This window comes from Empidonax traillii, unplaced genomic scaffold, assembly GCF_003031625.1.
Source record: "Empidonax traillii isolate 1590-97213 ecotype Southwest subspecies unplaced genomic scaffold, ASM303162v1 scaffold39:size2480183, whole genome shotgun sequence".
Lineage (NCBI taxonomy): Eukaryota > Metazoa > Chordata > Aves > Passeriformes > Tyrannidae > Empidonax > Empidonax traillii.
The window spans coordinates 1,067,696-1,094,399 of record NW_020955232.1 but is presented as its reverse complement, the minus strand read 5'-3'; positions in this window follow the sequence as shown (position 1 = coordinate 1,094,399).

The following is a 26,704-nucleotide window of genomic DNA, read 5'->3' as shown; positions in this document are numbered from 1 at the left end:
AAGTTGTGTTGATATGAAGCTCTTGACCACTGTAACCTTTAATTTTACTTTGAAGTGGTCAGGATGTGTCCTGAAACTGGTGGGTTTGTGTATTTATCCCCTGGAATGAAAAGTATAATTTTGCATTCTTGCTCTGTCCATAACTCAGATTCACCTTTGTGGCCTTCCACTGGCATCATGAGACTGAAAGAATGCTGGGCACACATGGCAAGGAAGCTGCTCAAGGCATTAACCTCCAAACTTCTCCTAGGGCTGCAAGATGATGTTGAAAATGTGCTTGAAGACTTGGCTGACGAAGAACTTGACTGACATAGAACTCGAGGACTGGTTGAAATGGAAGTGGATAAAGGAGACTTTCCCTCCTCAGTTTCCTTAGCCAAAGACAGAATCAGTGGCCAAAGTCACTTTTATGATAATTTCTGCTGAGGATGGACAAGGGAAGAGGAAAACACTAAAAGGTATAATGACCTATTTTTATGCTGAAAGAACAATTAAGAAAAAATAATCATTCCCCAACATGTACCTTCATCTGACATCCGTGCAGATGCCCTCCATGGGTAAAAAGCAACCCAAAACTTTACACACAACTCCTCTGAGCAGTTTGTTGATTTTAGATATCTCATCATATGCTGTGTTTCCAACCTTCCCTGCTCTTGGCTGTCTACAGCAAGGCTCATGAGCCTTCTGCTCCAGGTACACCAAGCAACTCCTTAATGGTTTGTCACCACCATTTAATAATGATATGGCAAGGACAGAACTGGGGCCAAATTTTGCCCATATAAAACTGAAAGCTGGGAGGTTAGATGTGGTATCAGTTTTGGTCCATGGAGGGAAGCACGTGCTGTATCTGCTCTCCTGACTTCCCACTACACAATGCTGCATGGTTGGGATCTGGTCTGGCTCACTGCCAGTGCTTTGACAGACTGAAGTGATAGAGGATGCTTGATAAGCCTTTGGAAATGAGTCTACCTGAAGGTAAGGGATTGTGGAGGTGTTAACACTGATGCCATATCTGACATCTGCAGTACAGAGAGTCCTAGTTCTTGGCACCTGTGTTTTCCCATCAAGTAACACTCATTTGTTATCATATATACACACCACAGATTTACATTGCTTGTAGGGGTGAATCATGCATAATTGTGGCTTCTTACATGACAGTTCATATATTAACAAGTAACTTATTTGTGCTCCATGGCGAAGAAGTAGAGCAGGAGCGTGTGGACCTCTGGTGTCAGAACCATGTTCGTCATTATCTGGAGGTAAAACAGGAGTTCAGTGGTTTACAATGAAATGGGAAAATAATTGCTAGTTTGATTTGCCAGTACCACAGGAAACGTTGCTTTGATTTATGAGTATATCTCTAGGTACCTAATGAAAATATGATAGCAACCAGGAATCCACCAGTGTTATACAGAACATAATGAAAACATCAAAAGTCAGGCTCGTAACAATTTCCCCATGTCCTGAAGAGTTTTTTTGGATGAGCACAGGATTTTATGGGCATGAAGAGAAGGTATTCTCCAGGAACTGGAGAACACTACATGCCACAGGCTTAAAGAAGTTCCATTGGCAGTGGTGTTATCTTGGGCAGGAGCTGTCACACATGACAAGGTCCTTCAGAACAGCAAAGGATGACAACTTTGTGTGGGTACAACAGTGTTTGGCACCCTGTGTGTCAGCATCAGCTCTTTATGGGTTATCCTACCCCAAAATGTCCCAGAGCTGTGGAAAATTCTGTTCACAGCAAGTCCTACACCGGTCCCACTGGGCAGCATGGGACTCGTTTCACAGGTACTTCCAACGCTCATCTCTCCTGGGGGGCTGCAGCCCGTAGGATTCCTGTAAAAGGGCTACAAACTGAGGGAGCTTTTCTCTCCTGCGAGCCAAGAGGAGCAGAGCAGGCTGCCAGCCCTGCTCCCAGCCAGGTCTGACACCTCCAGCTCCAGCTCCCAGCTCACGGGGTCTGGATGTGAGTGAAGAGGGAGGGGTGGCATGGCCGTGACCACCTCCCCCTCTGATGAAGTGTGCAGAGAAGATGCAGCGTGCAGGACATTTGGCCAGAGTACAGGGGAGGAAAAAAAAGAGAAAAACTCACTGTGAAGAGACTTGGTTCCCACAGAATGAGGAAAAGGAGACAGCTCTGCATGTTACTGTTCTCTGGGTAGGGCAGTTCTGGCCACAGCACAGAGCATCTTGGGGAGTGGGAGCCTTGGGGCACGGAGAGTAGGTTTTTTTTAATGGATCTCCTAGGGGCTGATGGATTTAGTGGGTGAAGTAAGTCTGCTTTTATTTATTTTATTTTTTTGGCAGCTGCTGCAAGTGGAATTTTATGCATTTTTCTGGCTGTTACTGCTTGTCTGGGCTATTTAGATGTTGAGCTACACTTGTTTCCTTCGTGGTGGATGTTTTATTCAGCACAACTGAGACACCTGCAATGCCACGTTATGGTACACTTCCATTTATAAAATGTTCTGTGCAGTTTTAGAAATGGTTATTAAGTACTGTGTGAGCAGTATTTGTTCAGTAGCTCAGCAGTGGGTTACAGAGATGAGCTATTGTTTTACACAGTCTAGTGGCCTGTTAGCTCACGATACATAGTCTGCTAAGGGTTGGAGGGGACAACTGTGAATATCTGTACCTGTGAGTACTGCAGACATCATTTTCGCTCTCTTCTTGGTACATTCTTCAGTTCTGCTGTGTTTTTCTTACTTTTTACATTATCAGGTTGTTTAGCTGTGTTGACATTTACATTACCCAGATTAAGGATACCTTGCTCAGCCTTCAGCATGACCAGCTCTCACTCAGGCCAGTGAACTTTTTGGTAGGTAAACAACATTTCTTGATTTTAGGTCTTAATTAAATCCTACTGTTTGAGACACTTCACATGATTTTCCCCCCTCTTAATTTCTACAGAAATCTCTCCTACTGCATACAGCTTTTTGTACTTTGAGTACCCAACTGACTTCCTCTTGTTGATTATCTGTGAAGATCTGTTCTGGTAAGAGGCAACTTTCACTTTGATTCCCTTATAATCATTCAAAGAACAAAATGTTCTGTGCAAAGTGAGGAAGGACATTAGAAGTTAAATTTTTGCTAATATAAATCAGTGCAACTCTATATATGTAAAGCTTTGCTCTAGGCACAGACCTGGTATGGAACAATATTTCATTTTTGTTATAATCTCTTGCTATGATTCAATTCCTCTCACCTTGCAAAACTCTTGAACACCCTCCAGCTTGTCCCTGTCTTTCTCATCATAAGATACCCAGAACACAGACTGGGCTGGATACTGAAGGTCTGCCAGCCTCTATCAGTTATGGGTTGGCCTTTTGGCCAGGTGAGGCCAGATCACACAAACAGCCTATTTTTCCTCTGCTTTGTGCCTCTCTGAAGGAAAACAGCTCTCAGCAGAATTGCCTTCTCTGCTATCTCATCATCTTGCAAATTCTTACCCAGGGTGAAACATCCATAAATCTCTTCTTCCTATCAAGATTTCTCTCTGGCTCCCCTTTCTAAGATTGTGAGGTGGTTTATAAATACATGAATCTGTAGATAACTTTTCTACTCCTCTTGGTAAATGTCAGAATGGAGGGCATATTTATCTCCAGACTATGTGGTACTATTGGCTGGCAGTCGTGGTCTTCAGTGTGTAACATCTCTTCTGCTGCTTCAATAAAGGGTGAGGAGGCAGAGTCACATCTATAGAGAGTTATATGGAAAGTTAATTGCCCTTTCCGATACCATGAGTGTAGTAACACCCAAAATAAAAACTCTACTGAAACTTTATATCTTCTCTGTCAGGACGCTTATAAAATTGCTCTGACATTATGACCTTGTAGTGAAATAATGGTCTGGAAGACTGTCTTCCTGCTGCTGTTATGCACGACTGAATGCTACTGATTTTTACAGTTAATCATAAATGCTTGCCCTGAGTTAATTGATGCCCTCATTATGTCATACTTAACTGCAGCTTAGGAGAGTTTTTTTGCCATTAACTTCTGTACCAGTTAGCCTTACAGCATGAAGCAGCAGTGAAAATGAAGAAAAGATCCCCAAAACAAATTGACCATTGCTGTGACCATCACATCACCATTTAAATTTGTAAAGGTCAGAAGAAAATGTTCCCTTCAGCCTACATATTTCTCACTCTGCACATTTCATGAACACCACAAGCTAGAGTGATCCTCACAGACACCTCGAGGTTGTAATTAGCAGCAAACCAGTGACTGCCTACCAGTGCCAGTCCAAACGCTGCACTTTGGGATTTAGTATCTGGAAATGCCGAAGAGTTGAAGTTTCCACAGAAAACTTGGGAATCTTGGAGCTGAGAGACACTGATGCTCTTCTGAGAAAGTTTCAGCTTTATCTACAGCTCATTTGCAGGGCTCTGTGTGTTGAAACTCAAGGGCAAGACCATAACTCACACTGCTTGGGCTGTGGGGGTTAAAGGAAAGGTGGTATTTCTTTACCTGGAATGACAGATTTTGGGATGGAATGTGAAAGAAGTGGTAGAATGGGGTCATGGCTCTGGCAGAAAAATGCCAGACATCTGATTCTTGCTTTTTAAAATACCCTATTGCTTCCAACGCCCCTTTTTATGGCAGTAATTAAACTATTGCCATTAACTTCAGTTGGGTGCACCCATTTCTCATGACATCAGAGGGTTCCCTCCATTCTCAGTGCTCATTGGCCTGTCTTGCTGGGACAGCCACCGAGGAACTCCCTGCTCCAGAGCCTCATTAACCTACCCTCTTACTCAGTGCTTACTTTTGCTCTTTCCTGTTTTATTCATCTCTTATCCTGGTTAAAAGCTATTCAAAGGTTTGATCTTTGCAAGCATTTTACCTAAGGTATGATTCCATCCCAAACCTTAATCCCAATAATGTGGGAAACCAACCTATCTGACTGACCTTCTGAAAACATCCCCTGCATAACAAGATGACACGGACACTGGAGATCAATATCCTTATGAACACCTGATGCAGGGGACTCAACAGAGATCCAGGCCCAAGGCTTCCCAGCAGAAATTCCACGTGGTTACCCAGGAGATAGTTTAAATTGCATTTCGAGATGTTGCGTCAGGGTGTCGTCTATCACTAACATTATCTTTCAAAATTCCCAGCCTTACACATCATGGTGTGTCATGTCTGGTGAAAAGCAATACTTGATTTGACTGATGTGCTGTAACTGGGGTGAACTTATTAGTCACGATGAGCCTATTAGTCATATTGCATCTGCCTCAGAGTAGGGAGGTTCCTGTGAGAGTACAAGAAGTAACTTCTGTGTATAAAGTACAGCTGAGATAACCCTTCCTGTGAACAGGCATCATCAGTTTTGAATTAGCTTGTGGCTGATAGAGAATATTTCAATGAATGCCCTATCTATTAAAGTGTTCCCAATAAACTCACAGAATAAAACCCACAAAATCAGACTACAAATCTTTCATCAGAGACAGTTAGTAGGAAATATATATGTGAATCTAGTAACATGTGACCTTGTCATCCTTGTGGTTTGAAACCCCCCCGCTACAAGACGAAATGTCAGCCACAAGAGTATGGGCTGTGATTTCAGGATATCTTTGCCCAAAAGAAAATTAGGCTGAATTCAATGGATTAAGTATTTTGCCACAAAGACTATGGGAAACAGCTGAAGGAAAAATCCATCTCTGGCTGGAAAACCAGCTTCATTTCTTAGAACACATTTCTGTGAATTTGGGTCCACCATCAATTAATTTTTTTTTTTTCCCCCAACTTTACCCTAGACCTTTCCCAACTTGGATATTAGCTGGTTGCCAGAGGAATGTGTATTACAAGTCTACTGATACATACTGAGCCCAAGCTAAGATGTTCCAATGGTTAACCAGCATTGGTTAAAAGAAGATTCTTATTTTCCCATTGGATTTGTCTGGATTTGATTTCCAACTGGCAATTTTTAGCTAACTAGAAGCTCATGTCTTATCACATACCAGTGGATCACGCTTTACAGCCGGCAAGGGAAGCAAGGAGAGAGGGAGGAGGATCGTCTGGATGTTTGGTTTTCCCTTTATTTTGGTAAAACACCCACAACTTTGTTGTTAAACAGCACTGATTCATGCAATTGTGTAGCACAAAGGGCTGTTCAGCATCGGCCTCTCGCAAGAGGTACCCGGTTTGCCTGAATGGCATCTGGCTGGAAAGCAGCACTCACACTGTGCATTATCCACCCTTTGCAACTGCCCCCAAGTGAGGATGTGTGCCAGTTTCCCATGGCCAGCACTCTGATGGGAGCTCAGCTTCTCTCTGTCTGGTGCATGACAGGCCATTAACACTTGTCCTACCAGGAAACCCTGTGTGATTCAGGATCAGGTTCTGCTGCTGGCTGTTGGCAGTTTTGAGCTGGCTTTGGTATCTATAAACCTTTGCAAATAAGAGTCTGTGCAAGGCAAAACATCACCTGACCGCTGATTGCTTTCAAAATTTTTGCAGAAGACATCACACCTAGAAAATCTGAATATTGAACTAGTATAAAATCATCTGGCAATACTGTGCTCTTATCCCTTTTATGATTTATTCTTCCCAATTGTAGATTCATGTCTTAGTCATTTAGGGACTGATTTAAAGCCCATCCCAGTGATTAGAAAGTTTCCTATTGTCTTTCCTGACTTTATATAGTGTCGTCAAAGTTTGATCTCGCTGCTCTTCAGGTCACTGGAAAAACTCTCGTTGGTTTGAGTGGTGCTGGATTAAGGCTGTCTATTGTGCTGGGGAGGGAGGCACTTCTATGATGCAACGTGACCTTTTCTTTTTAAAACTTGATCTTCAGCTCTGCCGACTTGGCAATTCCAAGCCAGTGAGACAAGTTCATCCTCTCCCTCTTTTATGAGGCCATCTGGGAGGATGTTGCTCTCCTAAGCACTACCTCTGCAACAGCTCCATCATTTTGAGCTGAAAATTCTCGTGCCAAATATAAATGTGGGGAAACATCCCCCTCCAGCCTGTGATAAGTGGCTGAACCTGGCACAACTGACAGGAGGGGATATCTGCCAGAAAAGCTTTAGAGTGTCTTAAGAGGAGAGAACTTGGATCCTTCTGATCTTGGAATGACGTCCTCCCAGGGAGACGGGATGTGTTTTTCTCTGTGGATTGCTTGCTTATCTATCCGGATCAGTGCCTGGATGCAGGTTACTCCTCCTGCACAAGATGGTCTTCATGTCAGTGTATTGCACCCAGGACTTCTTCCATAACTCTACAGCCAAGGACCCACTCTATCTCTTTGCTTTATTTAATGAAGAAAAGTAATCCCATCTTTTGATCTAGCCCTAATTAGGACAAGTCATGAAAGTCATATTTCCCTTAACCTATCCTTACAGACTTTTTCCAGTTGGCATAGCAATTACACTGGTGGAGATATGTGTAGTTTGACATCTTTATTTGTGGGGTGTTGATGACGCACTACTTGAACTATTAGTAGGTACTTTTGCATTTCATTTTGATTCTTAGAGTAAAGTTTCCCACCTGGACTCCTGAGACAGGATGTGTTAAGTCTGGCAGATTATTCAGACGCTGTGCACTATTTCAGATAACAGCTCCTCTGTCTGGCTTCACAGATCAGAAACTATGTGCTTTTCTGTGTCAGTTTTAAATCTGAAAACTTGGACTCATTTCTGAGCCCTACCAGTGAGATCACCAACCCTCAGACAAAGATGCTTTGTTGGGTGACAATCAAGGTGTCATTTCTTGTGCTCTGTAGAGCTCAAGTTCTTGGTTTGGGCCCCTATTCTGTCATCATAAAGGCAATAACTTACGCTTTTAACTGTTTGCATTTTCCTCGTAGGGCTCAAAGATGACTGGCACCTAGACCAATCTGGTGTGAGTTTTCCAGTGTTTCTTGTAGCAACATATGTGTATGCAACAGGGATGAATTTAGGGATGAATTTCCTTTCTCTAGGAATCAGAAGATGGGCAATTCTTTTTAGAGCACTTTTGGTAATTTGAATAGTTCTTTATCTTTTTTAACAGTAGATCTTGACACCCTAATGGACTTTTTGGAATGAAGTTTTTTGTACAGGACCCAGGCTGAAGATTGATGGCAAAAAATGTGCACTGTTTCACAAAGGATAGGATTATGCTTTGATTTGTATTCCAGCCAGGTTTTAAATTCATGAAGAATTGAAACTGGCATCAGTGGTTGTTCTGAATATGTAACAAGAACTGAATTTATCTTTTGTCCCTATTTGTGAAACAAATAGGGATGTTCAGATGCTGCACATCAATGTGGCACTCACAGAGGTTCCTACATTTGCATGTGACATTCTACAGATGAAAAATAATCATAAATAATAGGGTTGATTCTCCAGTTTGGAAAAAATACAAATACAGCACAAACAAAGTAAAATACCCCTCTTCCTTCCTCCCTTCCAAAAACAAAGTCAAAACTCACCAATTCAGTAAATTTCACTTTTGACAGGATTATTGCATGAATGACAAACTGACAAGTTTTGTCCCTCTTTACTTGTTCCAGCCTCACATTTACTTGCTAATTCATGCGAAGTTTTTTTAAGTGCTCCATACTGGAGGATGTTGGCTCTTCTCTGAAAAGCAGTTTCTCAACCAACCTATTTCCTCCTTCGGGCTCAGTGATCTGGCACAAGAGCCAAGCAGTGCTTGCTGCAGCTCAGGCCAGAGGCTCTGGAAGACAGAGCACAACCTGCCCAGCTGATGTGAATTCTGGCTTCTCTATGGCACTCCAGCATCCCTCTCTTCCTCTGCCACCCCCTTTTAGTTCATACGATTGCACAAGGTTCCCTCCTGACACAAAGTACAGAGGGGCTAAGGAATTAAGTGTGCTTTATTTAGGAGCTAAAAACAAATTATTTGCAGGGCAGCACAGGTCTGCAACGCTTCCCATTGCAGACGTTCCTCCCTCTGGCTCTCCAAGGGCTGGAGGGTCACGTTCCGTTCCTGGCAGTGCCCCGAAGGTCCTGCATCCTCTCAGTCAGGTTGGCCCTACCTGTACAGCCCATCAGCACATTCCTGGGTTGACTTGAGGAGAACCACTTGAAAATGGCTATAGATAGTCAGTGCCCTTCAGGAATGTGCTAAACAAGCGCACTCCCCTGCGCTCTGCAGCTGCCTGTCTGGAGATCCTGGTTTCCAGCCAGGGCAGTGGGGAGCTGTAGTTCCCTTGACCTGATTTAGATCCTGCCTAACTGCCCAAATTTACAGACATGAACCAAGAAAAACACCGATGTGTGCTCACCACAAAGGCAGGGACTGACAGTCCAAACCAGGCCATCTCAGAGGTGTGGACTGATGCCTAATGGTTCACCCCTGCTGTGGGTAATCAGACACCAGAAACATTGGTATCTCTTTTTTTAGAGATATCATATCTCTTTCTTATCTTTTTTTTTTAAAGATAACACAGGTCTGAGATGTACTCCTGATACCTGCCTTCCTGAGAAAGGTGGATTAGTATTTATATACTAAGCTGGTCAACTCCTTTCTTTGCACATTTACTTTTCAAGCTTGCGAAATTTTCTTCTAGCTCTCACCAATGACCCTCCACCTCTTCATTCTGTGCATCATCCAGATCAAATCCCCTATTATTTGATGCATCACAGCTTTTCCAGGACCCTGGTGTGGTCTTTCACTCACCAATTCTAGTATTTTCTTCTCTTTTAGAGAAAAGAAGGGATGACACAGAAACAATTTGGTAAGATTCTGCTATATTAAAAATCAGTGCTGCATTTCCACCTTTCACTTCATATTTCTGGTGAAATGTCCAGCTTTGGCCAATAGAGACTCCAGATGCCAGTGTGTTAATGGCAATATTTATTTAGCTATCAATGTAACCCTTTGTTTTTCTAACCCTGGATGGATCATTAAGATCCCATAGCTAATGAAGTTCACAATATTTTGTGGTATCAGACAAAGCTAGGAACGTAACAGCCTGATCAATATCTTTCAGTGATAGTTTTACTCCAAACCTGTGTTTTGAACATGAACCTTCAAGATGTTTTATTGGCCAAGACAAACGGTTTCTGTGCACAGTTATGTTTTTACAGTATTTTAATTCCAGTGAATCGGTACAGTAAATATTGATACACTGTTTTGCCTTCAGTATTTTTGGACTTCTGTCAAATTAATTAAATAGTAAATAGCAGAGTGGATATCCCAGCACACTGTCCTATTAAATGCTAAGCAAGATTAGAAAGCCTGATAAAAAGGTCGTTATACTCCTGCAAATAAAGGCAGGACATGGTGTTTTACCAGCCTTTGTTGGCATTTCCCAGGTGGTTTTCTGAAGTGAACATTTACTTTGTGTTCTTTAACAGATGAGAAAGCTTCACTGCTGTGAATGTCTCCAACATACTTTTATAATTAACTTTCCATCCTCTGTGTTTATTTTTCCCTTTTTCACTGTGATTCCTCCAATTTACAGGTTTTTTCCCCTCTTGCAGAACTGAAAGAGACACCCGTAGGTTGCTAACCTCCATCTGTGGTGGTGTCTGCAGAGTCTGCAGCTGCCATTTATCTGCCTGCACATGGACCACCTCGCGTTTCTCCGGGATAGTCTTCAACCACACGCAGAGGGAGCTGTCCTGTTCTCCTTATTATTGCCCTCATCCTAATAAAACCTTTGATGTCAACATGCAGAGAACACAAAGCAGAGATGATTTCTCCAGATGCTGCCTATCATCTCCCTCATCTGCTGGTCAAGGCACAGCTATGGGTTTGCCGCAGGGCCAGGTTGGGAAGTGCCTGTTCCTCCTCCTGGGGCTGGGAGGAAGCAAACCCTGCAGAGCTGCCACAGCCCTCCTGGGGAGTGAGGCAGCAAAGCATGTTGTCTGCAGCATTTTGCTACTTGCTCAGCGTTGGTGTGGCTGGCCAGCAAAGCCTGCAGGCTGTTACAGTAGAAGTTCAGGCTTTCTGACCTATGGAATGACTCCATTTCCAGCCCTGCAGGCATCTGCCTGAGAAGACATGTCAACAAGGAGGTGATCGAAATCCATCGCATCATACGGCTTGGTTTGCAAAGTGGATGACCTGGGTACCTCCATTTCACTTTCTCATTTATCTGTACATGTCTTCTGTGCTTATCTTTTGTATTGATTTGCTTCGGAGATTACAGAACTCCAGCTGTGGCTTTGCGCCTCTGACTCCACAAACTCTGAAGATTTAAGTACTGTAGTGCCAGGTTTCTGCAAACTTGCCTTATTTTTTTCTTTCTTTTTTTTTTTTTTTTTTTTTTTTTTTTTTTTTTTTTTTTTTTTTTTTTTTTTTTTTTTTTTTTTTTTTTTTTTACTGTGTGTGTAACTTGGAGAATCAGTATGTTTCAGCTTTTTAGTACAACTTGCAAGCAAAACTGAATCCATATTGATACTGAAGAATGAATTGGCTTTTACTGACAGATACTTAAGCTCACATTCATCACATTGCAATGTTCCCAAGTAAATTTTTTTCATAAAAACAGATTGAAAGCTTGACCCAGATAGACTTCACAAGAAAGTTTGTTGTCACCAGGAACTGAAAACAAATCTCATGGAATATGAAACAGACTTTTAAATAGATGGCAGCCTGTATCAGTAGAGGTTTGGGTAATTGCATTTCAGTATCTTGGATCATCCAATCTCCATGGAGGTTAGGATACCTGGAAAGCAATCTGTGTTTCAGAAAGGCTATAATAACTTCCATATAGGTATATAACAGGGTATATACTCCAGTGGATCCAGGTCTCACATAGGAGATATAGTTTGATGTAAGCATTAGGTATGAACCCCTACAAATCCTGCAACCCTTAACCCTCCCAGAATGCCTCCTTGGTTTAAAAGAAAAGTCTGTGATCCAAATCTGACTGAATTTCCCTTCACGCAGGATCTTCTTCCCCATTGTTCAGAGCAAGCAAGGCAAATACTTTTGCAGAGCTTGTTTGAACACGCATGTTCTTACGGAAGGGAACATAAAGCAATCTGACATGGTCTTGTTATTTTTCTTTTGGAACATTGGATATGTCTGCACTCCTTTTTTCATTTTTTTTCCACTCTCTTTCCATGTGAACCAATTCAGGAGAGAGCAAGAGAAGTCCTTTGGGAGAAGGAGGCATGGTGTGTGCTGGAGTGACCTTGGGGATTTTGCTTCTGTCCTTGCCCTTGCCACCTCTTGATAAACAGCAAGTGAAACGGATTTACAAGATTGCAGAAATCTTTTCATTTTCTCTCATTTTATCAGCACAGATGGAAAGCAGGGCTGTATCTAATCTCAGTCCAGAATCAGCTGGAGTTGGAATGATAGTGTATAAAGACAGCAAAGGCAGCAGACCTGTAAATTTACCAAGCTGTAACTTGTGCTGTGTGAGCTAGAAAGACAGAGCTTTTCAGTAGTTTGTGCTTAAGGAAGATAGAGATACAAAGCCATGCATTTTGACATACCATTTCTTTAAAATACTCCCTAGTCCCGCACCAGATGTTACATTTCTTGACGTTTCTAATTTAATTGTTGCTTTAAAACCTTTCTTGGAAATATAATCCAACAGGGTCAAGTCCTTGGGTACTTCCTCAGGCAAGGTACAGGGGGTGAGACTGTGCCAGCATCTCACTACCTACCCTACTCAGGAGGATTCACCCAGATGGCCCTGAAGGTTGTACCACAGGCATCTTTTTGCTTTCTTCCTCTCCTCTCTCTCTCTCTCTCACTCTTCATCTTCCTTTTTTCTTTTTTTTTTCTTTCATTAATTTGCCCTGAGTTCTTTCTGCAGCATTTGAAAAATTCCAAAAGCTCAGGGATGCCAAGGTAGTGCTCTGCAGGCAGCCAACTGCACTTCTAAGCCGCCGCCCAGGTATGCATCTGACCACATTTGGCAGCGCCTGCTGCAGAAAGGAACTATTAAGACTTGTTGAGGACCAGGACTGAATTGCCCTCTTACCTTAGACTGTGGTTCCTGTGATTCAGGGTTAAGTGGAGGGGGATGTCAAGCATACCCCGTTAGGAGTAAATTGTTGAGTTGGACATTTTGTCTTTGAACAGGGTAAGGAGCTGCTGCAGAGAATTCCAGTGAAAATATTAAGGGGACACTTCATGTAATGTGTAGCTTCTACATGTGTTCATTCATGCACAGAAATTCAATTAGCACAATACCTCCACAATGTAGCTGATGTCTCCCATGAGCAAGGGCCTGTCTGACACATTTCTGTAGGGATGAAGAATTGGGAATCATGCACAGTAAAGAGAGATGTGTAAAATTAGCAAGAAACTTCATTACTTCTGGGAGTAAAAAAGCCTCTCTGTATTAACTAGCAAACTGATGAAGCACTAAGAAATCAGTGCTACAACTCCACCAGTCCACTACGTGTTTATTACTAAAGGGTTGGGTTGAGAATTAGTATATAATCGTCCCTATGGGTTTTGTAGTGAGAATTGTTAGTGTGGGAGTCTGGGAAAGCATTCCAGCCTTCACCTTCTAGATACATGGATTTAAATTCAGGGTTAACATGCATTAGAAATGAATGGACTGTTGCTTGTCCACTTTCTGCCTGAAAACATTAATTAAAAAAAAAAACCAAAAACACCAAACAAACAAACAAAACCACAAACAATTTATGCAGATGATGGTCTTTACATGGCCTGGATGCTATTAACCCAAATTCTGGTAAAATATAAGAATAAAAAATGAGTAGCCATGTACCAACCCAGGAAAACTGCTGCACAGGGAGGGAGATATCTTCAGTTTCTCTGTCTGCTGCAGAGTCATGTATTAGGTTAAATCCAGTAAGTGTTGCATCAACAGGCATAACATTTCTTCTGGTAGCAAGACACGGGTGATGTGGGAGATTTGGGGTTCTTTTCTGGGTCTATAGCAGTCTTGGGTGACTTCAAAACAAAACAGCTGAGATGGAGAGCAGAGGCCCTCAGGAGTCTGGCATCCTCAGGCTCTTTTAAGCCATTAGACTGCAGGAGCTGTAGTGCTCTTGTAATTCAAATAACACGAGTACATTAAGGTGCAAACAAAGCTTTCTGATGCTGAGGTTAAACTAACTTCCTTTCAGAAGCTTTAAAGTTTCACCTTGTCTCAAAAAAAAAACATATCACATACAGGCTTGAGAGTTTTTGGTAAAAGCTGCAATGTTTTTCTTCCTTCTTTTTTTTTTTTTACTTAGTTGTATTTGGAAGAGGAAATACTTCTTCAGGAAGAAAAGCTAACAGGTGTCAGAAACTTTCAAGTTAGAAAAATACAAGTTGAAGAAGGGCATATGGGCCCTGACATGAGTAAGTTTGTCCTTCCTATTACTTCTAACATACCCATTGTTTGGTGTATAAATGAATTTTTGTATATAAATATATGCAATGCATTTTTTTTTCCTCCACAGATCTCAAATTACTATAATATCTCTTTAAGTATAGTGAATGTTACTGTTCCTGTAAGGAAGCATTCTCCTGTCAAGACTCTGAGTCAGATTTCTGTTGCCTGCTCCAGTTCCTTTCTGGCTTTCAAGCCGCAGGTAGGAGCCAAATATCCAGCAGATCTCTCCATCTGATATTCATGGGACATTATGGGGGAAGGAAATACAGAAAATGGGATATGGTGCAGTCAGGGCCTGGGTATGATGTAAAATGAATGTCAGTTGTTTCCAAAGGCTTGAGGATGTTCCACATTAAGTCTGATTTTATCTGAATTCATTGCACTATTTTATTACAGTAGAAGTAGAGATCCTTCAGGTTTCCAAGTGGGAATGGCCAGAGGCTGTTGGCTGGGCAAGAGGACATTTTGACCTTCAAGGGGCAGTCCCCTCATTGCTACATGTCACTGCATCAGTGGTGCAGTGGTGTATTGGTTTTCCAAGTTATTCCACCCCACTAGAGCTGTTGTGCTGCTGCAGAATCAGAAAAAGAACAGATCCAATATGAAACCAGTCCAGGAACCAGAGAATCAGAGCTGTCACACGGGGTGTTCTCCCTCTTTTTCTGCTTCATCCCTACAAGCAGTGGATTGCAAGGGGAAACTCCCTTGGCCACAAGCTGTATGGAATAGGTAAAGGAAAAAAGATGGGTAAAAGCATGGTAAAAGAAAAAAAAGAATAGTAAAGTCTAGTGCCACACTTTTGTTCCACTGTGTGCCTTTATTTCTTCTTTCTGCAGGATCCTGCATCAAACTGCCTTCATCAGACAGATATTAAATGTAAATCTGGAGCAATCTTGATCCCCCAGGAACTCAGTGGGAACTTTGCTTCCTTTCCAGCAGCCTCCGATCCCTAATGTGAAATTTGGGGAATATTCATTTTCATGCTTCCCCTTTCAATAGCCACATTTTTTTTCACTACCTGTCAGCAAAATCACACAGCACTCATTTCTGATCTAAATTTCAGACATCTCACCCTAAAACCCTGGGATTACATCAGCAATTAGAGCTTTAGAGACCTTTTGTCTTAAGTGATTATTACTGCAGAGTTTATTCTAAAACTTTATCTGGCCTTACCCAGCCCATATACATCTGGACTGCATTCCAGGAATGCCATTCCTTCTCCATTGTTTCTCTTGTGTTTTTATGTAACTATTCGAATCCAGAGATGCACTCACTTTTACATTGTAGACATGGTTTTAACTGGCACAGCAAACACTTCCCTACACTTATCTTTAAAAACAATATATGTAAGAGATAATCTAATCTTAAATTTAAAGTTTAACACAAATACAGGGAGAGATGACAACTTGTGAAACTATTTCTCTTTAAGACATGCTAACATGGGTGATAGGACAGAGTACACATTATTTCTTAAATGGGGAAAAATGAATATTTAAGACCTACTTAGAAAGTTCTGTATTGCTGTTGACAGCAGTATTGTGTCTGAAGAGGATCAAATAGAGCTCATTGAATAATTCATTAAGTGCATTTTGCAAAACTGTTCAAAATGTTTGTTTAAATTATTTATCCTGTTCTGTGTGGTAAAACTCAGAGGAATGAGCCCTCCTCTAAAATGCTGCAAATGTTTTACTATGTTTCCAAAGTAGAACAACCCTCTTATAACAATTATAATAGCTTGGTGCTATTTAACTCGCCTGATACTGAAATGAAAAGTAATCTATCACCACCATTTATCATGTCTGAAATGGATACTTGGCCCAGTACAGGGATGTAAATGGGCTGTGGAAAGGTCTGGGTTAGCACATCCAGTCCTCTCAGGTTTTAAGTGAGTGAATGAGCTTCAGACATCAGTTGCATTATCTCATTAGTGCTTTCCATGGGGCGGTGATTGATGAGGGAAATGGGCACAGAGTTCTGTTTTTTACCTCCACCTTTGCCCATGGCCATGACCGATCCCCAAGACCTGTGTGCTCAAAATCACTGAGCAACCCAGAGCCCCCTGAGTGTTCTCCAGAGCCCTGAGCTCCAGGAGATGTAAAAAACCCCAGTGTGGACTGGCAGGTACTGACCAGGTGCACAAAACCAGATGAGGTTCAGATTTAAGGTGCCCTGCTCTCACCCACTCCATGCTGCACTTCTCTAATTTTCTGGTGATGCCTGGTGCATGTTCAGGAGACACCCTGAATGGGAAAACATGTCATGCTTCTTGTCTGCAAGTACCCTCAGTAGCAGGATGAGGAAGAACAGCATCAAAACATGACTGCACGTCCACGGCTAAGAAATGCAAAATGCACCTAAAACTATTCCCCCTCCACTCCTTGTATATTGACATGACTTGAACTAAAAAATTATTAAAATACTGATAAGTGCATTTGTCTTGTCAACATGATGCTCTGTTTACCCCCATTTGGCAGATCCGTCTCAGTCTGGCAGAAGTTTTCATTTGCCATCCCTAAGAAAAAATAACTCCCAGAAAACTGAGTCAAAGTGATTGCAAAGTGGATATTAACAGGGACACACTGCTTACTGAAATCCTTTTAAAATACCACTGGATGTTCTTGCAAGTGAAAGAGAGGGCTATAAATATTTGCTGCAGAAAGAAACCAAAATAAAAATTAAATGCCTGAAATGCAGCAAGCTCCTCACTTACATAAGAAGTATCATCTTTGCAGTGGGTAATTCTGAAAGGTGATTTTTTTCCTCTCTTATTCCCCCTTTTTTTTTTTTTTTTCAGTTTCAGAATATCCCTGCATTTATATAACGTTCTCTGTCCTTCTGTCTTGTATTACCCTTTCCTATATGGCTATCAGAATGTCGGTCTCATTAAATCAAGAAAGCTCTGTAAACTGCACGAGTTTGCATGAACAAGAGATTTCCAGGGGTATTTAGGCCCATAGGAGTGGCGAGACCATTACAAATAATGATTAGTCACTGTGCTGCCATCTATAAACAGCCCAGCTTAACTTTCTCCTTTGAGTTGCTACTTTAATATTTATCTTCATTCCAAGTTGAACAGCATGAGCTCCACTCAAAAAGGTTCAAAGCCTACCCTTTCCATAGGATAAATTGTACCCAAAAATACACCTATTTTATTCCATTTTTATGCAACTAAATAGCTTGCAAGGGAAATGTAGGAAAAGGTTGCATCCTTAGAACTAAACTGCTCATAGTCACACATAATAGCTTGTAAACCTCTCAATCTGCTGTTTGTCTGACCAGTTCTACTGCTGGTTCTGCTCTCATAAATGTCGGGCAGGTTAAGTACTTTTGAGTAATTGTCTAAGTACTCAGATGCTCAATACTGACTCAAATATTCATACTGTGTCCTCCAACAAGCAGGAGGAGATATTATCCCAAGTAAAGATTGCAATTTATTCTCTGCTCCAGCAGCAGATCACACTTTCTGCAGCTTCTTCCACATAGCTAAAGTCGGCACAGGGCAGTGTTTTTCCTGTGTCCTGCAGCCTCAGCTGAGCCCTGACTGGTGAGCAGGTCTCAGGGTCCCTCAGGGAAGGGAAATGAGCTACACTGCAGATGATTTTAACCTCTGCCAACACCTGCTGTGCTTAGGGCTCATGCAGGGCCCTCTGGAAGGGCTTTGTACCCAGGTGGCCCCTGTGTAAATGCATGGGCCAGTTTTTCTCTGTGGGATTAAATAGGGAAAAATTTGATTCTTCTCTTTATACTAAAATTCCCAGGCTATAGCCACAGAGTAGCTCTACATTCTCGCTGTCCTCCCACTCGCTTTAACAGTGTAGTGGAATAATTTAGAAGTACTACATTGCTATGAAAAAGCTATGTAACACCTTTAGGAGAGCAAGAGCATAATTTTTGCTTGAAATTCTTAAAAGATCAGTTAGTTACTGACTTGTCCTTCAAAACTGAAGTGTAAACTGGATCTGTAGTTTTTGGCTACGGGATGTTTTCCCATGCTCATTTTATTCTTGTCTTCCTTACATAGAGGCACAGAAAACAGGCTGAAAGGGACCTCTGGGGGGTCATCTGGTTCATTCCTCTGCCTCAGGGGAGGATTACTTGTCCTCTGTGCTGTATTAACAGTTTAAAAACCTCCAGTAAGTGAAACTTCACAGCTTCCCTAGACAACCTTTTCCAGTGCTATTTACCCACACCACTGGAAAGTTTTCCTAAATGCCTAAGCAGGATGTCCCTTGATGCCACTCATGAACATTTCTTCTAGTCCTATTTGTGATGGCGAGGAGCAAGGATTTGTGACTTCCCTCCCTGTAGCTCTCACATACTTGAAGACTCTTTGTCTCCTTCTCTAAACAGACTAAACAGTCCTCTTACTTCAGTGGCCCTTGTTTTCAAGACCTTTGGTCATCCCTGCTTTCCTCTGGATTCTTGCCAATGGTCCACATCTTTCCATGTTTCTAAAACTGTAGTGCTAAAGTAGGATGAAGTCTCCCAGCAGAGGTCTTCCCAGTGTGATGTGGATGGGAATGATTTTGTGTGCATGTACCTGTTAGAGACAAAACTGCTGGGTATTAAATCTCAAGTGCATTTGTGCATTTTTTTGTAACAACATGGATATTCCTGACCATACTTATCTTGCAATGCCCTTTAAACCTCAGGTTCCTGAATGCAGAACTGGTGTGTTGATGGTCAGTCACATCCTGAATTTGTGCAATCAATTATGTATATCTAATTGCAGAAAATTCTATTTGTTCTTATTCACTTTCATAATTTCTTGCCCATTTCTCTAGTATATAAGATCTTTATGAATTTCCAGCATATAGCAGACTTTCTAGCTTGGTTTAATAAGCATATTATCTAGTCAATTGTATGAGTTATTATTTAATGTATTTAAAGATCAGTAACAGGCTTTTAGAGCATCCTAACCCTTACACTTCTCTTCTAGGAGGAAGCTGTAGATAGGCCTCCCTGAGAACAGTTTTTCACACTTTGTGTTCCCATCTTTCATAAGTTTATTTCCAATCTGTTTCTCAAATTTGCTGATAAGAATACCACGAGACACTGTTAGAATTTCACTGAAGTTAAAGTGTATCTCCAAATAGTCTGGAAGATTTAAATATCTATTTTCTAATGTTTCTGTAGGACATATGATCATTTTTGGTCCCAGATTTGGTTTTCTGAGATCAGACCAAAAGTCCTGTCCCCAGAGCGGTGACTCTGCCAAGCTGCATAAAAATGCACTTAGCTATAATTCTGCTGCAGTATTAACATTTTAAATACACACATTTAATACAGCTATGATTAATCTGTCCTTCCTGAAGGTAATTCATTTGCCTCATTAAGGGTAACGCTGAAATACTGAAATACTCTCTTCCCTCCTTCTTCAGCACAGTCAGATGTGAGGGGTCAATTCATGGTTGCCCAGGAGCACTGGAAACTCTCTCTGGCTTCAGGTCCTACATATCACAGGGACCAGAGGGACATGGGCACGTGAGTTTAGGGGGAAGCTGTGCTGATCCATAGCAACTGAAAAATATAAAGGTGAAGGCCATTACCGAGCCAGCCTCCTAGCTGGAGAGATTAATTGCACTTAGTGAGATGTATTTGATTACTTAGTCCCATGAGTAATAATGGGTTTCCTGAAGACTAAAGAGAGTAATGCAGAAAAGTCAGAAAGAAATATGGGGACATATTAAAAGGTAACTATGAAAGGGAGGAAAATATATAAGAAACCACAAGGCATGTAATTAACTTAGCATGGGACTAGATTTGTTTGCTTAATTATTCCACGAAGCTTCATAAAGCTCTGAAGCAAGTTCATAAGTGACTTAAAAAACCCCAGAATTCACTTTAACAAAAAATCATTAAATTTGTGAATGAAAATCCTGGTTTTCTTAAGGTCAATGACTCCTCTTGGTTCACTTACACTGGGATCTCTCCTTATGCTGAGTGTGGAGTTCTTGACACTTTGGGAAGCATTCACATGGCCTAATTTAGGATTTCTAGCTTAGGTATCCTGAATTGCTCTCTGGAGGCTGCATTAACACTATAGGGAGATTGGTCTTGAGTTAGATCTAAAGTTAGAATATGTCAGTCTTGTCTTCTGTGTGTAAAAATCTTAAAAGACAAATATTCTGCAGCTGACCAACGCCTCTGAGATTATGCTTCCACAGAGAGGTGACACAGTAAACACGAAATCAGGGAGTCAGCTCATATTTCCATAGATATGTTAAATGCCAAATGCCATGTAAAAGGTGTTAGACATAACTTTGTTGCTATGGGGAAAATAGAGTTAATGGAAAAGAAGCATAGTTTGACAAGTCAAAGAATCTAAACAGAGGTTGCATATGTTACAAAACTCTGCCAACTGTGTTTTCCATGAAGGAATCTTTGACTTCCTCTGCAGTCTTTATCTGCTCAGAAGAAGGTTTTACTTATGGGTGATGATGTAAGCACTGGGAAGTGCTACTGGCTGGGGGGTCCCCAAGTGAAAGCAGCTTGCCTGGCAAATGTGGCACTAAATATCAGCTTACATCCCCAGAAACTGGGCAAAATTAGTGACACTCCTTAGGATGGGAGCAGAAAAGAATGAAATCTTACAAGCTCTCTTAGAGAGGAGAGAAGACCTTAAGCAAAGAGAAACGAGGCTGAGGGAGGGGTGAGTGGATTGGAAAGCCCTGTGCAGGTGGAGGGACTGCAAGCACCCTTGAGGACTCTGACCAAGGAATGCTAAGGAGCGATCAAGGAACTTGCAGGTGCACTGGAGAGTTTTGGATGTTTTGTTAGATCTGCATATTTCTTTTAGTGTCTGGCTCGCAGCAGAATTGTGTTGCAAGGTCCAGGTGTTATGTTACCTGCATCTGGAGAGGTGAGCTGTGAGCCAGCGGGGTCTGTAGTACTCCAGACTTGCAAAGGGATGCAAGTAGGGGTGCGTGGGAAAGAGAGGGATGCCCTTGGGTTTGGTGTGGCACCTCTGCTGTAAGACTCAACTTCTGCGAAGGGGAACGGAGCCTGTTGCAGAGGTAATCCTGGAGAGATCAAATGGGGATGTCTGCAGAGTCATTGGGTTGCTGGTCTCAACCAGATAGTGACCCAACCTGTCATTAGAAAGTGGGACTGGCCCTGAAATTATGCATAGCTTTAAAGCATTGAGTAGTGGAGCCCATCCCCACTCATCTCAGTGCAAACACAGGGTGATAAACCCTTTACAAAATCCCTATTATTCACAGTTAAAAAAAAAAAAAAAAGTAATTTTCTCTCTTACTCAGAGGAGACTGGATGTGCTTGTATGCACACAGGCAGATGTTAAGGTCCAAGGGATGCAACATCAATGCTGCCCAAGTGAGCATGGGCACAGCAAGAGACCCATCGTGCTGTGGGCTGTGCTGAAACTTGCTGTCAAGGACTGTTCATCCAGAATAATGCCTTGGCAGAGGGCTGACTGCTTTGTCAATGCTTTTCTGTGCAGAATCTGAGGCTACTCAAATCTGGCCTTGTCCCATTTTCATACCAATATAAACCTCACTCTTCCTTTTCACCTCCCTCTGCCCTGGGTGAACATGTTCCAAATTCTTGCTGGAAAGCCCCATCTGGGTCACTGGTAGTGACCAAAGCAACATCCTAATGATGGCCAGTAATCTGCGACAGGAAGGAGAAAGGCTCAGCTTTTCTCTAAAGGAAAATGCAGAGTTTCACTTAAAGTTGAAGTTGTGGTGAATTTTGCCCCCTGACCAGGAGTACAGGATCACTCCTCTTAGAGATCAGGGGGGTTTGTAGGATGTAGTTCAAGGACAAGGAAAAAAAAAAAAAAAAAAAAAAAAGAATGACAGCCCTAATTCATGCTCTTCCAAAATTATTATTATTTTTCAGCTAGGGAAGGAGGAGACAGGATGTGGTGGAAAAACCTTTACAGGACTTTGGCATGTAAAAACCTGAATGATGGATTAACGGCTTATGCCAGATTTTACCTGCCTTTAAGCAGGTAACATTTCTTCAAGCTCAACAAGCTCCTGCTTGCCTAGAGCAATACTTTTCTTCTCCAGGTGAGTGAAGCCAAAGAACCTTGTGCAGCTTTCATTAGCTCCAACTTTCTCCCAAATGTTTTCTTCTGCAAGTTTAATTTCACTCAGGGAAGCAGTGGCATTTGGGAAGGATACACCTAAATAAGGATCTCTTCTTTCCCTCGGCTTTGGATCTGTTTTTTTTTTTGCTGAGGGGTGACCTGAGCTCTCTGGGATGTGTAGCTGGCAGAGTCGCATGCACACAATCACAAGGCTAAGGGCAGGAGCTGGAATGCAGAGGATAAAGCAGAATGTAAATCCATTCAGCACAGTAATTTAAGGTGTGGGAGGTCTCCTCTTATGCCTAGAAAGGTCCTGTCAGTAAATGAAGCAGGAATCTTTAACCTGCAAGACAGAGCTGCCTTTTGAATCTCTGGTTTCCCCTCTGCTTTGTGCCCCTGAAAAAGGAACATAAATCAGCTCTTTTCCCCTTCCTTACTTGTGCAAAATGTCTACAAAACAGATCAGGATGGCAAATGGCTACTGTATGTGTTGGTAATTGCACAGTCTTCCCACTGCATTGGAAGTAAATGGTTCCTTTTCTGCCTTTTTTGGAATGTCCTGTGGTATCTCTCATAGGAATGGGAGTTTATCCTCCATGTCTTGCCTAATTTTCCCCTACATGATTTTAGTTTTCCCACGGTAAGATTAAGCTATTCTATATACCATCAGTCCCATAATAGTCAGTGAACTTTAGGTGAACTCTAACATCTAGACTCAAGTCATTGCATTATCCTAATAAGTTCTTTGGATAGCTGAGTATTTTAATATTAATCTTCCTACTAAATGCCTATATACACTGCACAGACTTTCATACAAATGTCTCTCCTTGGAGCACAGGGTGTCTGAAAAGGCCAACTCACTCTGAATGTGGCATGAAGTCATTTAGTAATATACCCTGGGAATAAAGTGGAATTTGTCATCCAAACTGGAAATCAAAATGTGAGTACTCCAGCCTTTACAAGCTTGGAAAGCTGGGCCTAGATGAGGAAGGAGCAGGGTCTGGGCTCTGATGGGGTGAGGGAGTGCAAACAGCAGGGTTTACTCCATAGTTTTAAGGACATTTCTCCTCCCTCCCGTTTTTCAAACCTTTCTTTGGCATCCTATTCTTTTAATTGTATAAGCAGATTTTTTGTGTCCCCTGACTCCTCACAATGGCATTTGAAATGTCTCTCCATTTAGTAAAAAAAAACAAATTCAGGAGAGTCTTCTTGGCTTTTACTGTTTGGGCCCTCTCACCTGGGTGAGTGGTAGCTCTGTGCTGCTGAGGCTCTGCACTAACACAGCTCTGCAAACAGGGTCCCTTTATGACCTGGCTTATGTGAGAAGTAAAGAGTTTTCTCACAGTGAATAGTTTTTCTTCCCTCATTAAACAGAACGGTTTCTCATCTCCATCGTCATCACTTGCGCCTTCTTTTCCCTCCCGCCAGTTCAGATGGAATAAGACAATGGGTGGGAATACATAGGGCCCAAAACTGGTGCTGCTGTGTCCCCTTTGTGGCAGAAAGGAAGGTTTGAGACATGACCTTTTGTACCATCTTGGCCCAGGGTGAGTATCTGCCCAAGAGCGGGTCTGAAGATGTTTGCACTGTTTGGCACAGGCTCCCACTCAGCATGGGGAGCTCCAGCAGTGAGGGATCCTCCTCCAAGGTGGATAGGGACATGCCAAACCCTACCTGCTAATGAGCAGCTTTAAAATAAAGGTTTTCTGTTCTGCTTTTAGGAACCTCAGTATGGTCTCCGGTACCTTTAATCCAGCCATGTAAAAAACACAGTCTCTGCAAGTATGAAAGGTTGCATTTCAGCCAGCCAAGGAGTGGTATTACTTTATAAATATTTTGGAAGTTCCCAAAACTTAGATAAAGGTTCAGAAGGCTATTTGGACCTGACGCACTGCCCATTTAAGCCAATGGGATTTTTTTTGGTATTGCTTTCAATGGGCTTTGGATCTCATTGTCTGCAACAGTTACTACAAACCAGCTCGTGGATGAAAGCTGGGTGAAGAATTCCTGCCTGCCCTGTTTTGGTGAAGCAGCAAAGGAGAGGGAACACTGCTTTTAAAGAGATAACTATATTAAAACCCACCTGGCGTCAGATGAAAGACAGATCAAGCATATCATTTTAAGTATGTGCAGGACTTAGCAATTGCACTGAAACCTTGGCAGGACCTGAACTCACACAAAATAACAAAAATGTCTTTGCCACTAAAAAGTAATTCAAAAAGATACAGTGCAAGGAGGTAAAAGAGGTTAAGCAGTACAGTTCCGGAAAACATGGGAATCATTCCTGGAAATAAAGGATATATCTGGGCATAATTTAGTTACAGAAGACCATTTATGCTCTTCTTTGGATGGAACAAAGAAGTTTAACTCCTCCAGTTCTCACAGTATGCGGGCTTATGGTGGTTTGTGATGATTAGCAACAATACCTAGCGCTTGGTTTATATGTACTTCTTGCCTCATGATTCCTCATGTGAGGTTTGTCACTTACCTTCATAATAACTCCTTTTATGTGGTCTAGAAAGGCAAAATGAGCCACGGGAGGGCCTGTATTTTCCATTGGAAGCAACAGTAGAATTGGTCAAGGCAGAGTAGATGTTCTATGTTATGTATCTGAAGGAAAGGCTAATTTCCCTGGTTCCCTGCAACTCCACGTCACCAGCCCTTCCATAATCATCCTCTGCAAAGTCCTGTCAAGTTTGTTTTTCATTACAGTTGGGCCTGGGCTTGGTGGAAGTTCAAAACTTTTGAGTGAACACCGGTCCGGTTTGAAACAAACCCCACTTGCAGACTCACTGAAAAGTCCCTTTGGAGCACAGACTGGGCCTTCTGCACAAAGCTTAGGCCATATTATTCCAGTGGAAGCATTTTTAATTTGCACTTTCATTCAATTCCTCTGCTTCCCTCACTGGCTCGAGCCAATTGGGACAGCAGAGGCCTGGTTTGTGCCCACAGGGAGCCACGGGATGGGAGTAGGTCTCCAGAGAAGATCCTTTCTGCTCAGTGGTGTAAATAAACATGGACAGAAGTAGGGCAGATAGTTAAAAATATGCCACGTTCTTGCAGCTCCAGATTGTGAACATTACAGCAGGGTAACCACAGCTTTTGTTATACTGGATCAAGGAGATGGGAGGATGCCTAGGGGTTTAAGTTAATCTTAGGAAGTCTGAGCAGCATCACCTTGATCGTCCCCTCAGGTGAGGCTCCTTCTCGTGGTGCTCTTTCTTGCTCCTGCTCCATCCCAGGGCAGTCGTGCTCGGGTGAGTGTCCCAGTGCCACGTGCCACCACTGCCCTGTGTCGCCTGCCAGGTGAGGACTGAATTGCCCAAGGGTGTATTGTTCCTCCTTTCCTGTAACAGGCTCTGGGAGGAAGGGGAGGAAGTGACTAACATGACCGTGCACTCCAGCTAAAAGCTCAAGAGCATAATGAGCCAAGAATTGCCATTTTGGGTAGCTCCAGGTCTCACAGGCCACATAGAGCCATATCCTGTTCCTGACTGTGGGCAGAGGTGGGTGCTCAAGGAGACTAGAAGCAACAGGGCTCTGTGGAAATTCATCCCTGTGGATATTCTGCATTATGCAGCAGCAACTGGGATTTATTTCCTGAGCTGGAGGGTGCTGTGGCTCTTTGAGTGTAGGGCTAGCAAACCCCTTGAGAAAAACTGGATGGGTGCATTGTTCTACATGGGCTGGAACAGGAAAGCCAACAACTTTCCTGGAATTAAAATATAAATGAACACATTGCTTATAAAAAATACTTCCGAGATAAGTCATTTATAAACCGTAGAGAAGTTTATGACATATAAGGCAATCTGTACTGAGGCAGCTGCGAGAAATGCAATTAGCTAATTGGCAATGTTTCTCCTAATTGCTACTTCAGTAGGAAAGCTATACCAGTTAGAAAAGACTTGGTGCTTGGCTCAGAACAAACTGGATCATCCCCAAGAGAGTTATTTAGGGTAGGAAGTGGGAGTTCCCTGTCTCCACTGTCATTATATGCATAGAGTGAAGCCTGTTACAAGCTCTTGCTTTGCCACCTGGGGAAGACACCAACATCTGGGCATGGGAGCCAAGCACGTTACCAGCCTCTGAAGGGAACAAGTCAGGAGAAGCCAAGGAGAAAACAACCAGTACTCAGAAAACAAAAAATTGTTTTTAATCCAGATTTAACCTGAAATTCCTCCTATCTAGGAATATTTTCCCTTTAATGAGTGTGCCATTCCCAGTGACTGTCTATCCCCCAGATTCTGTAGCTCAGACTAAATACCTAAATTAAGAAGTGGTATTAAAGTGTTCCTTGCAATAACTCCCCTGGGAGGTTTCTGTGTGGTAGGCATCAAAAGGAAACATTCAGCGGCACCAATAAGAAGATAGCTG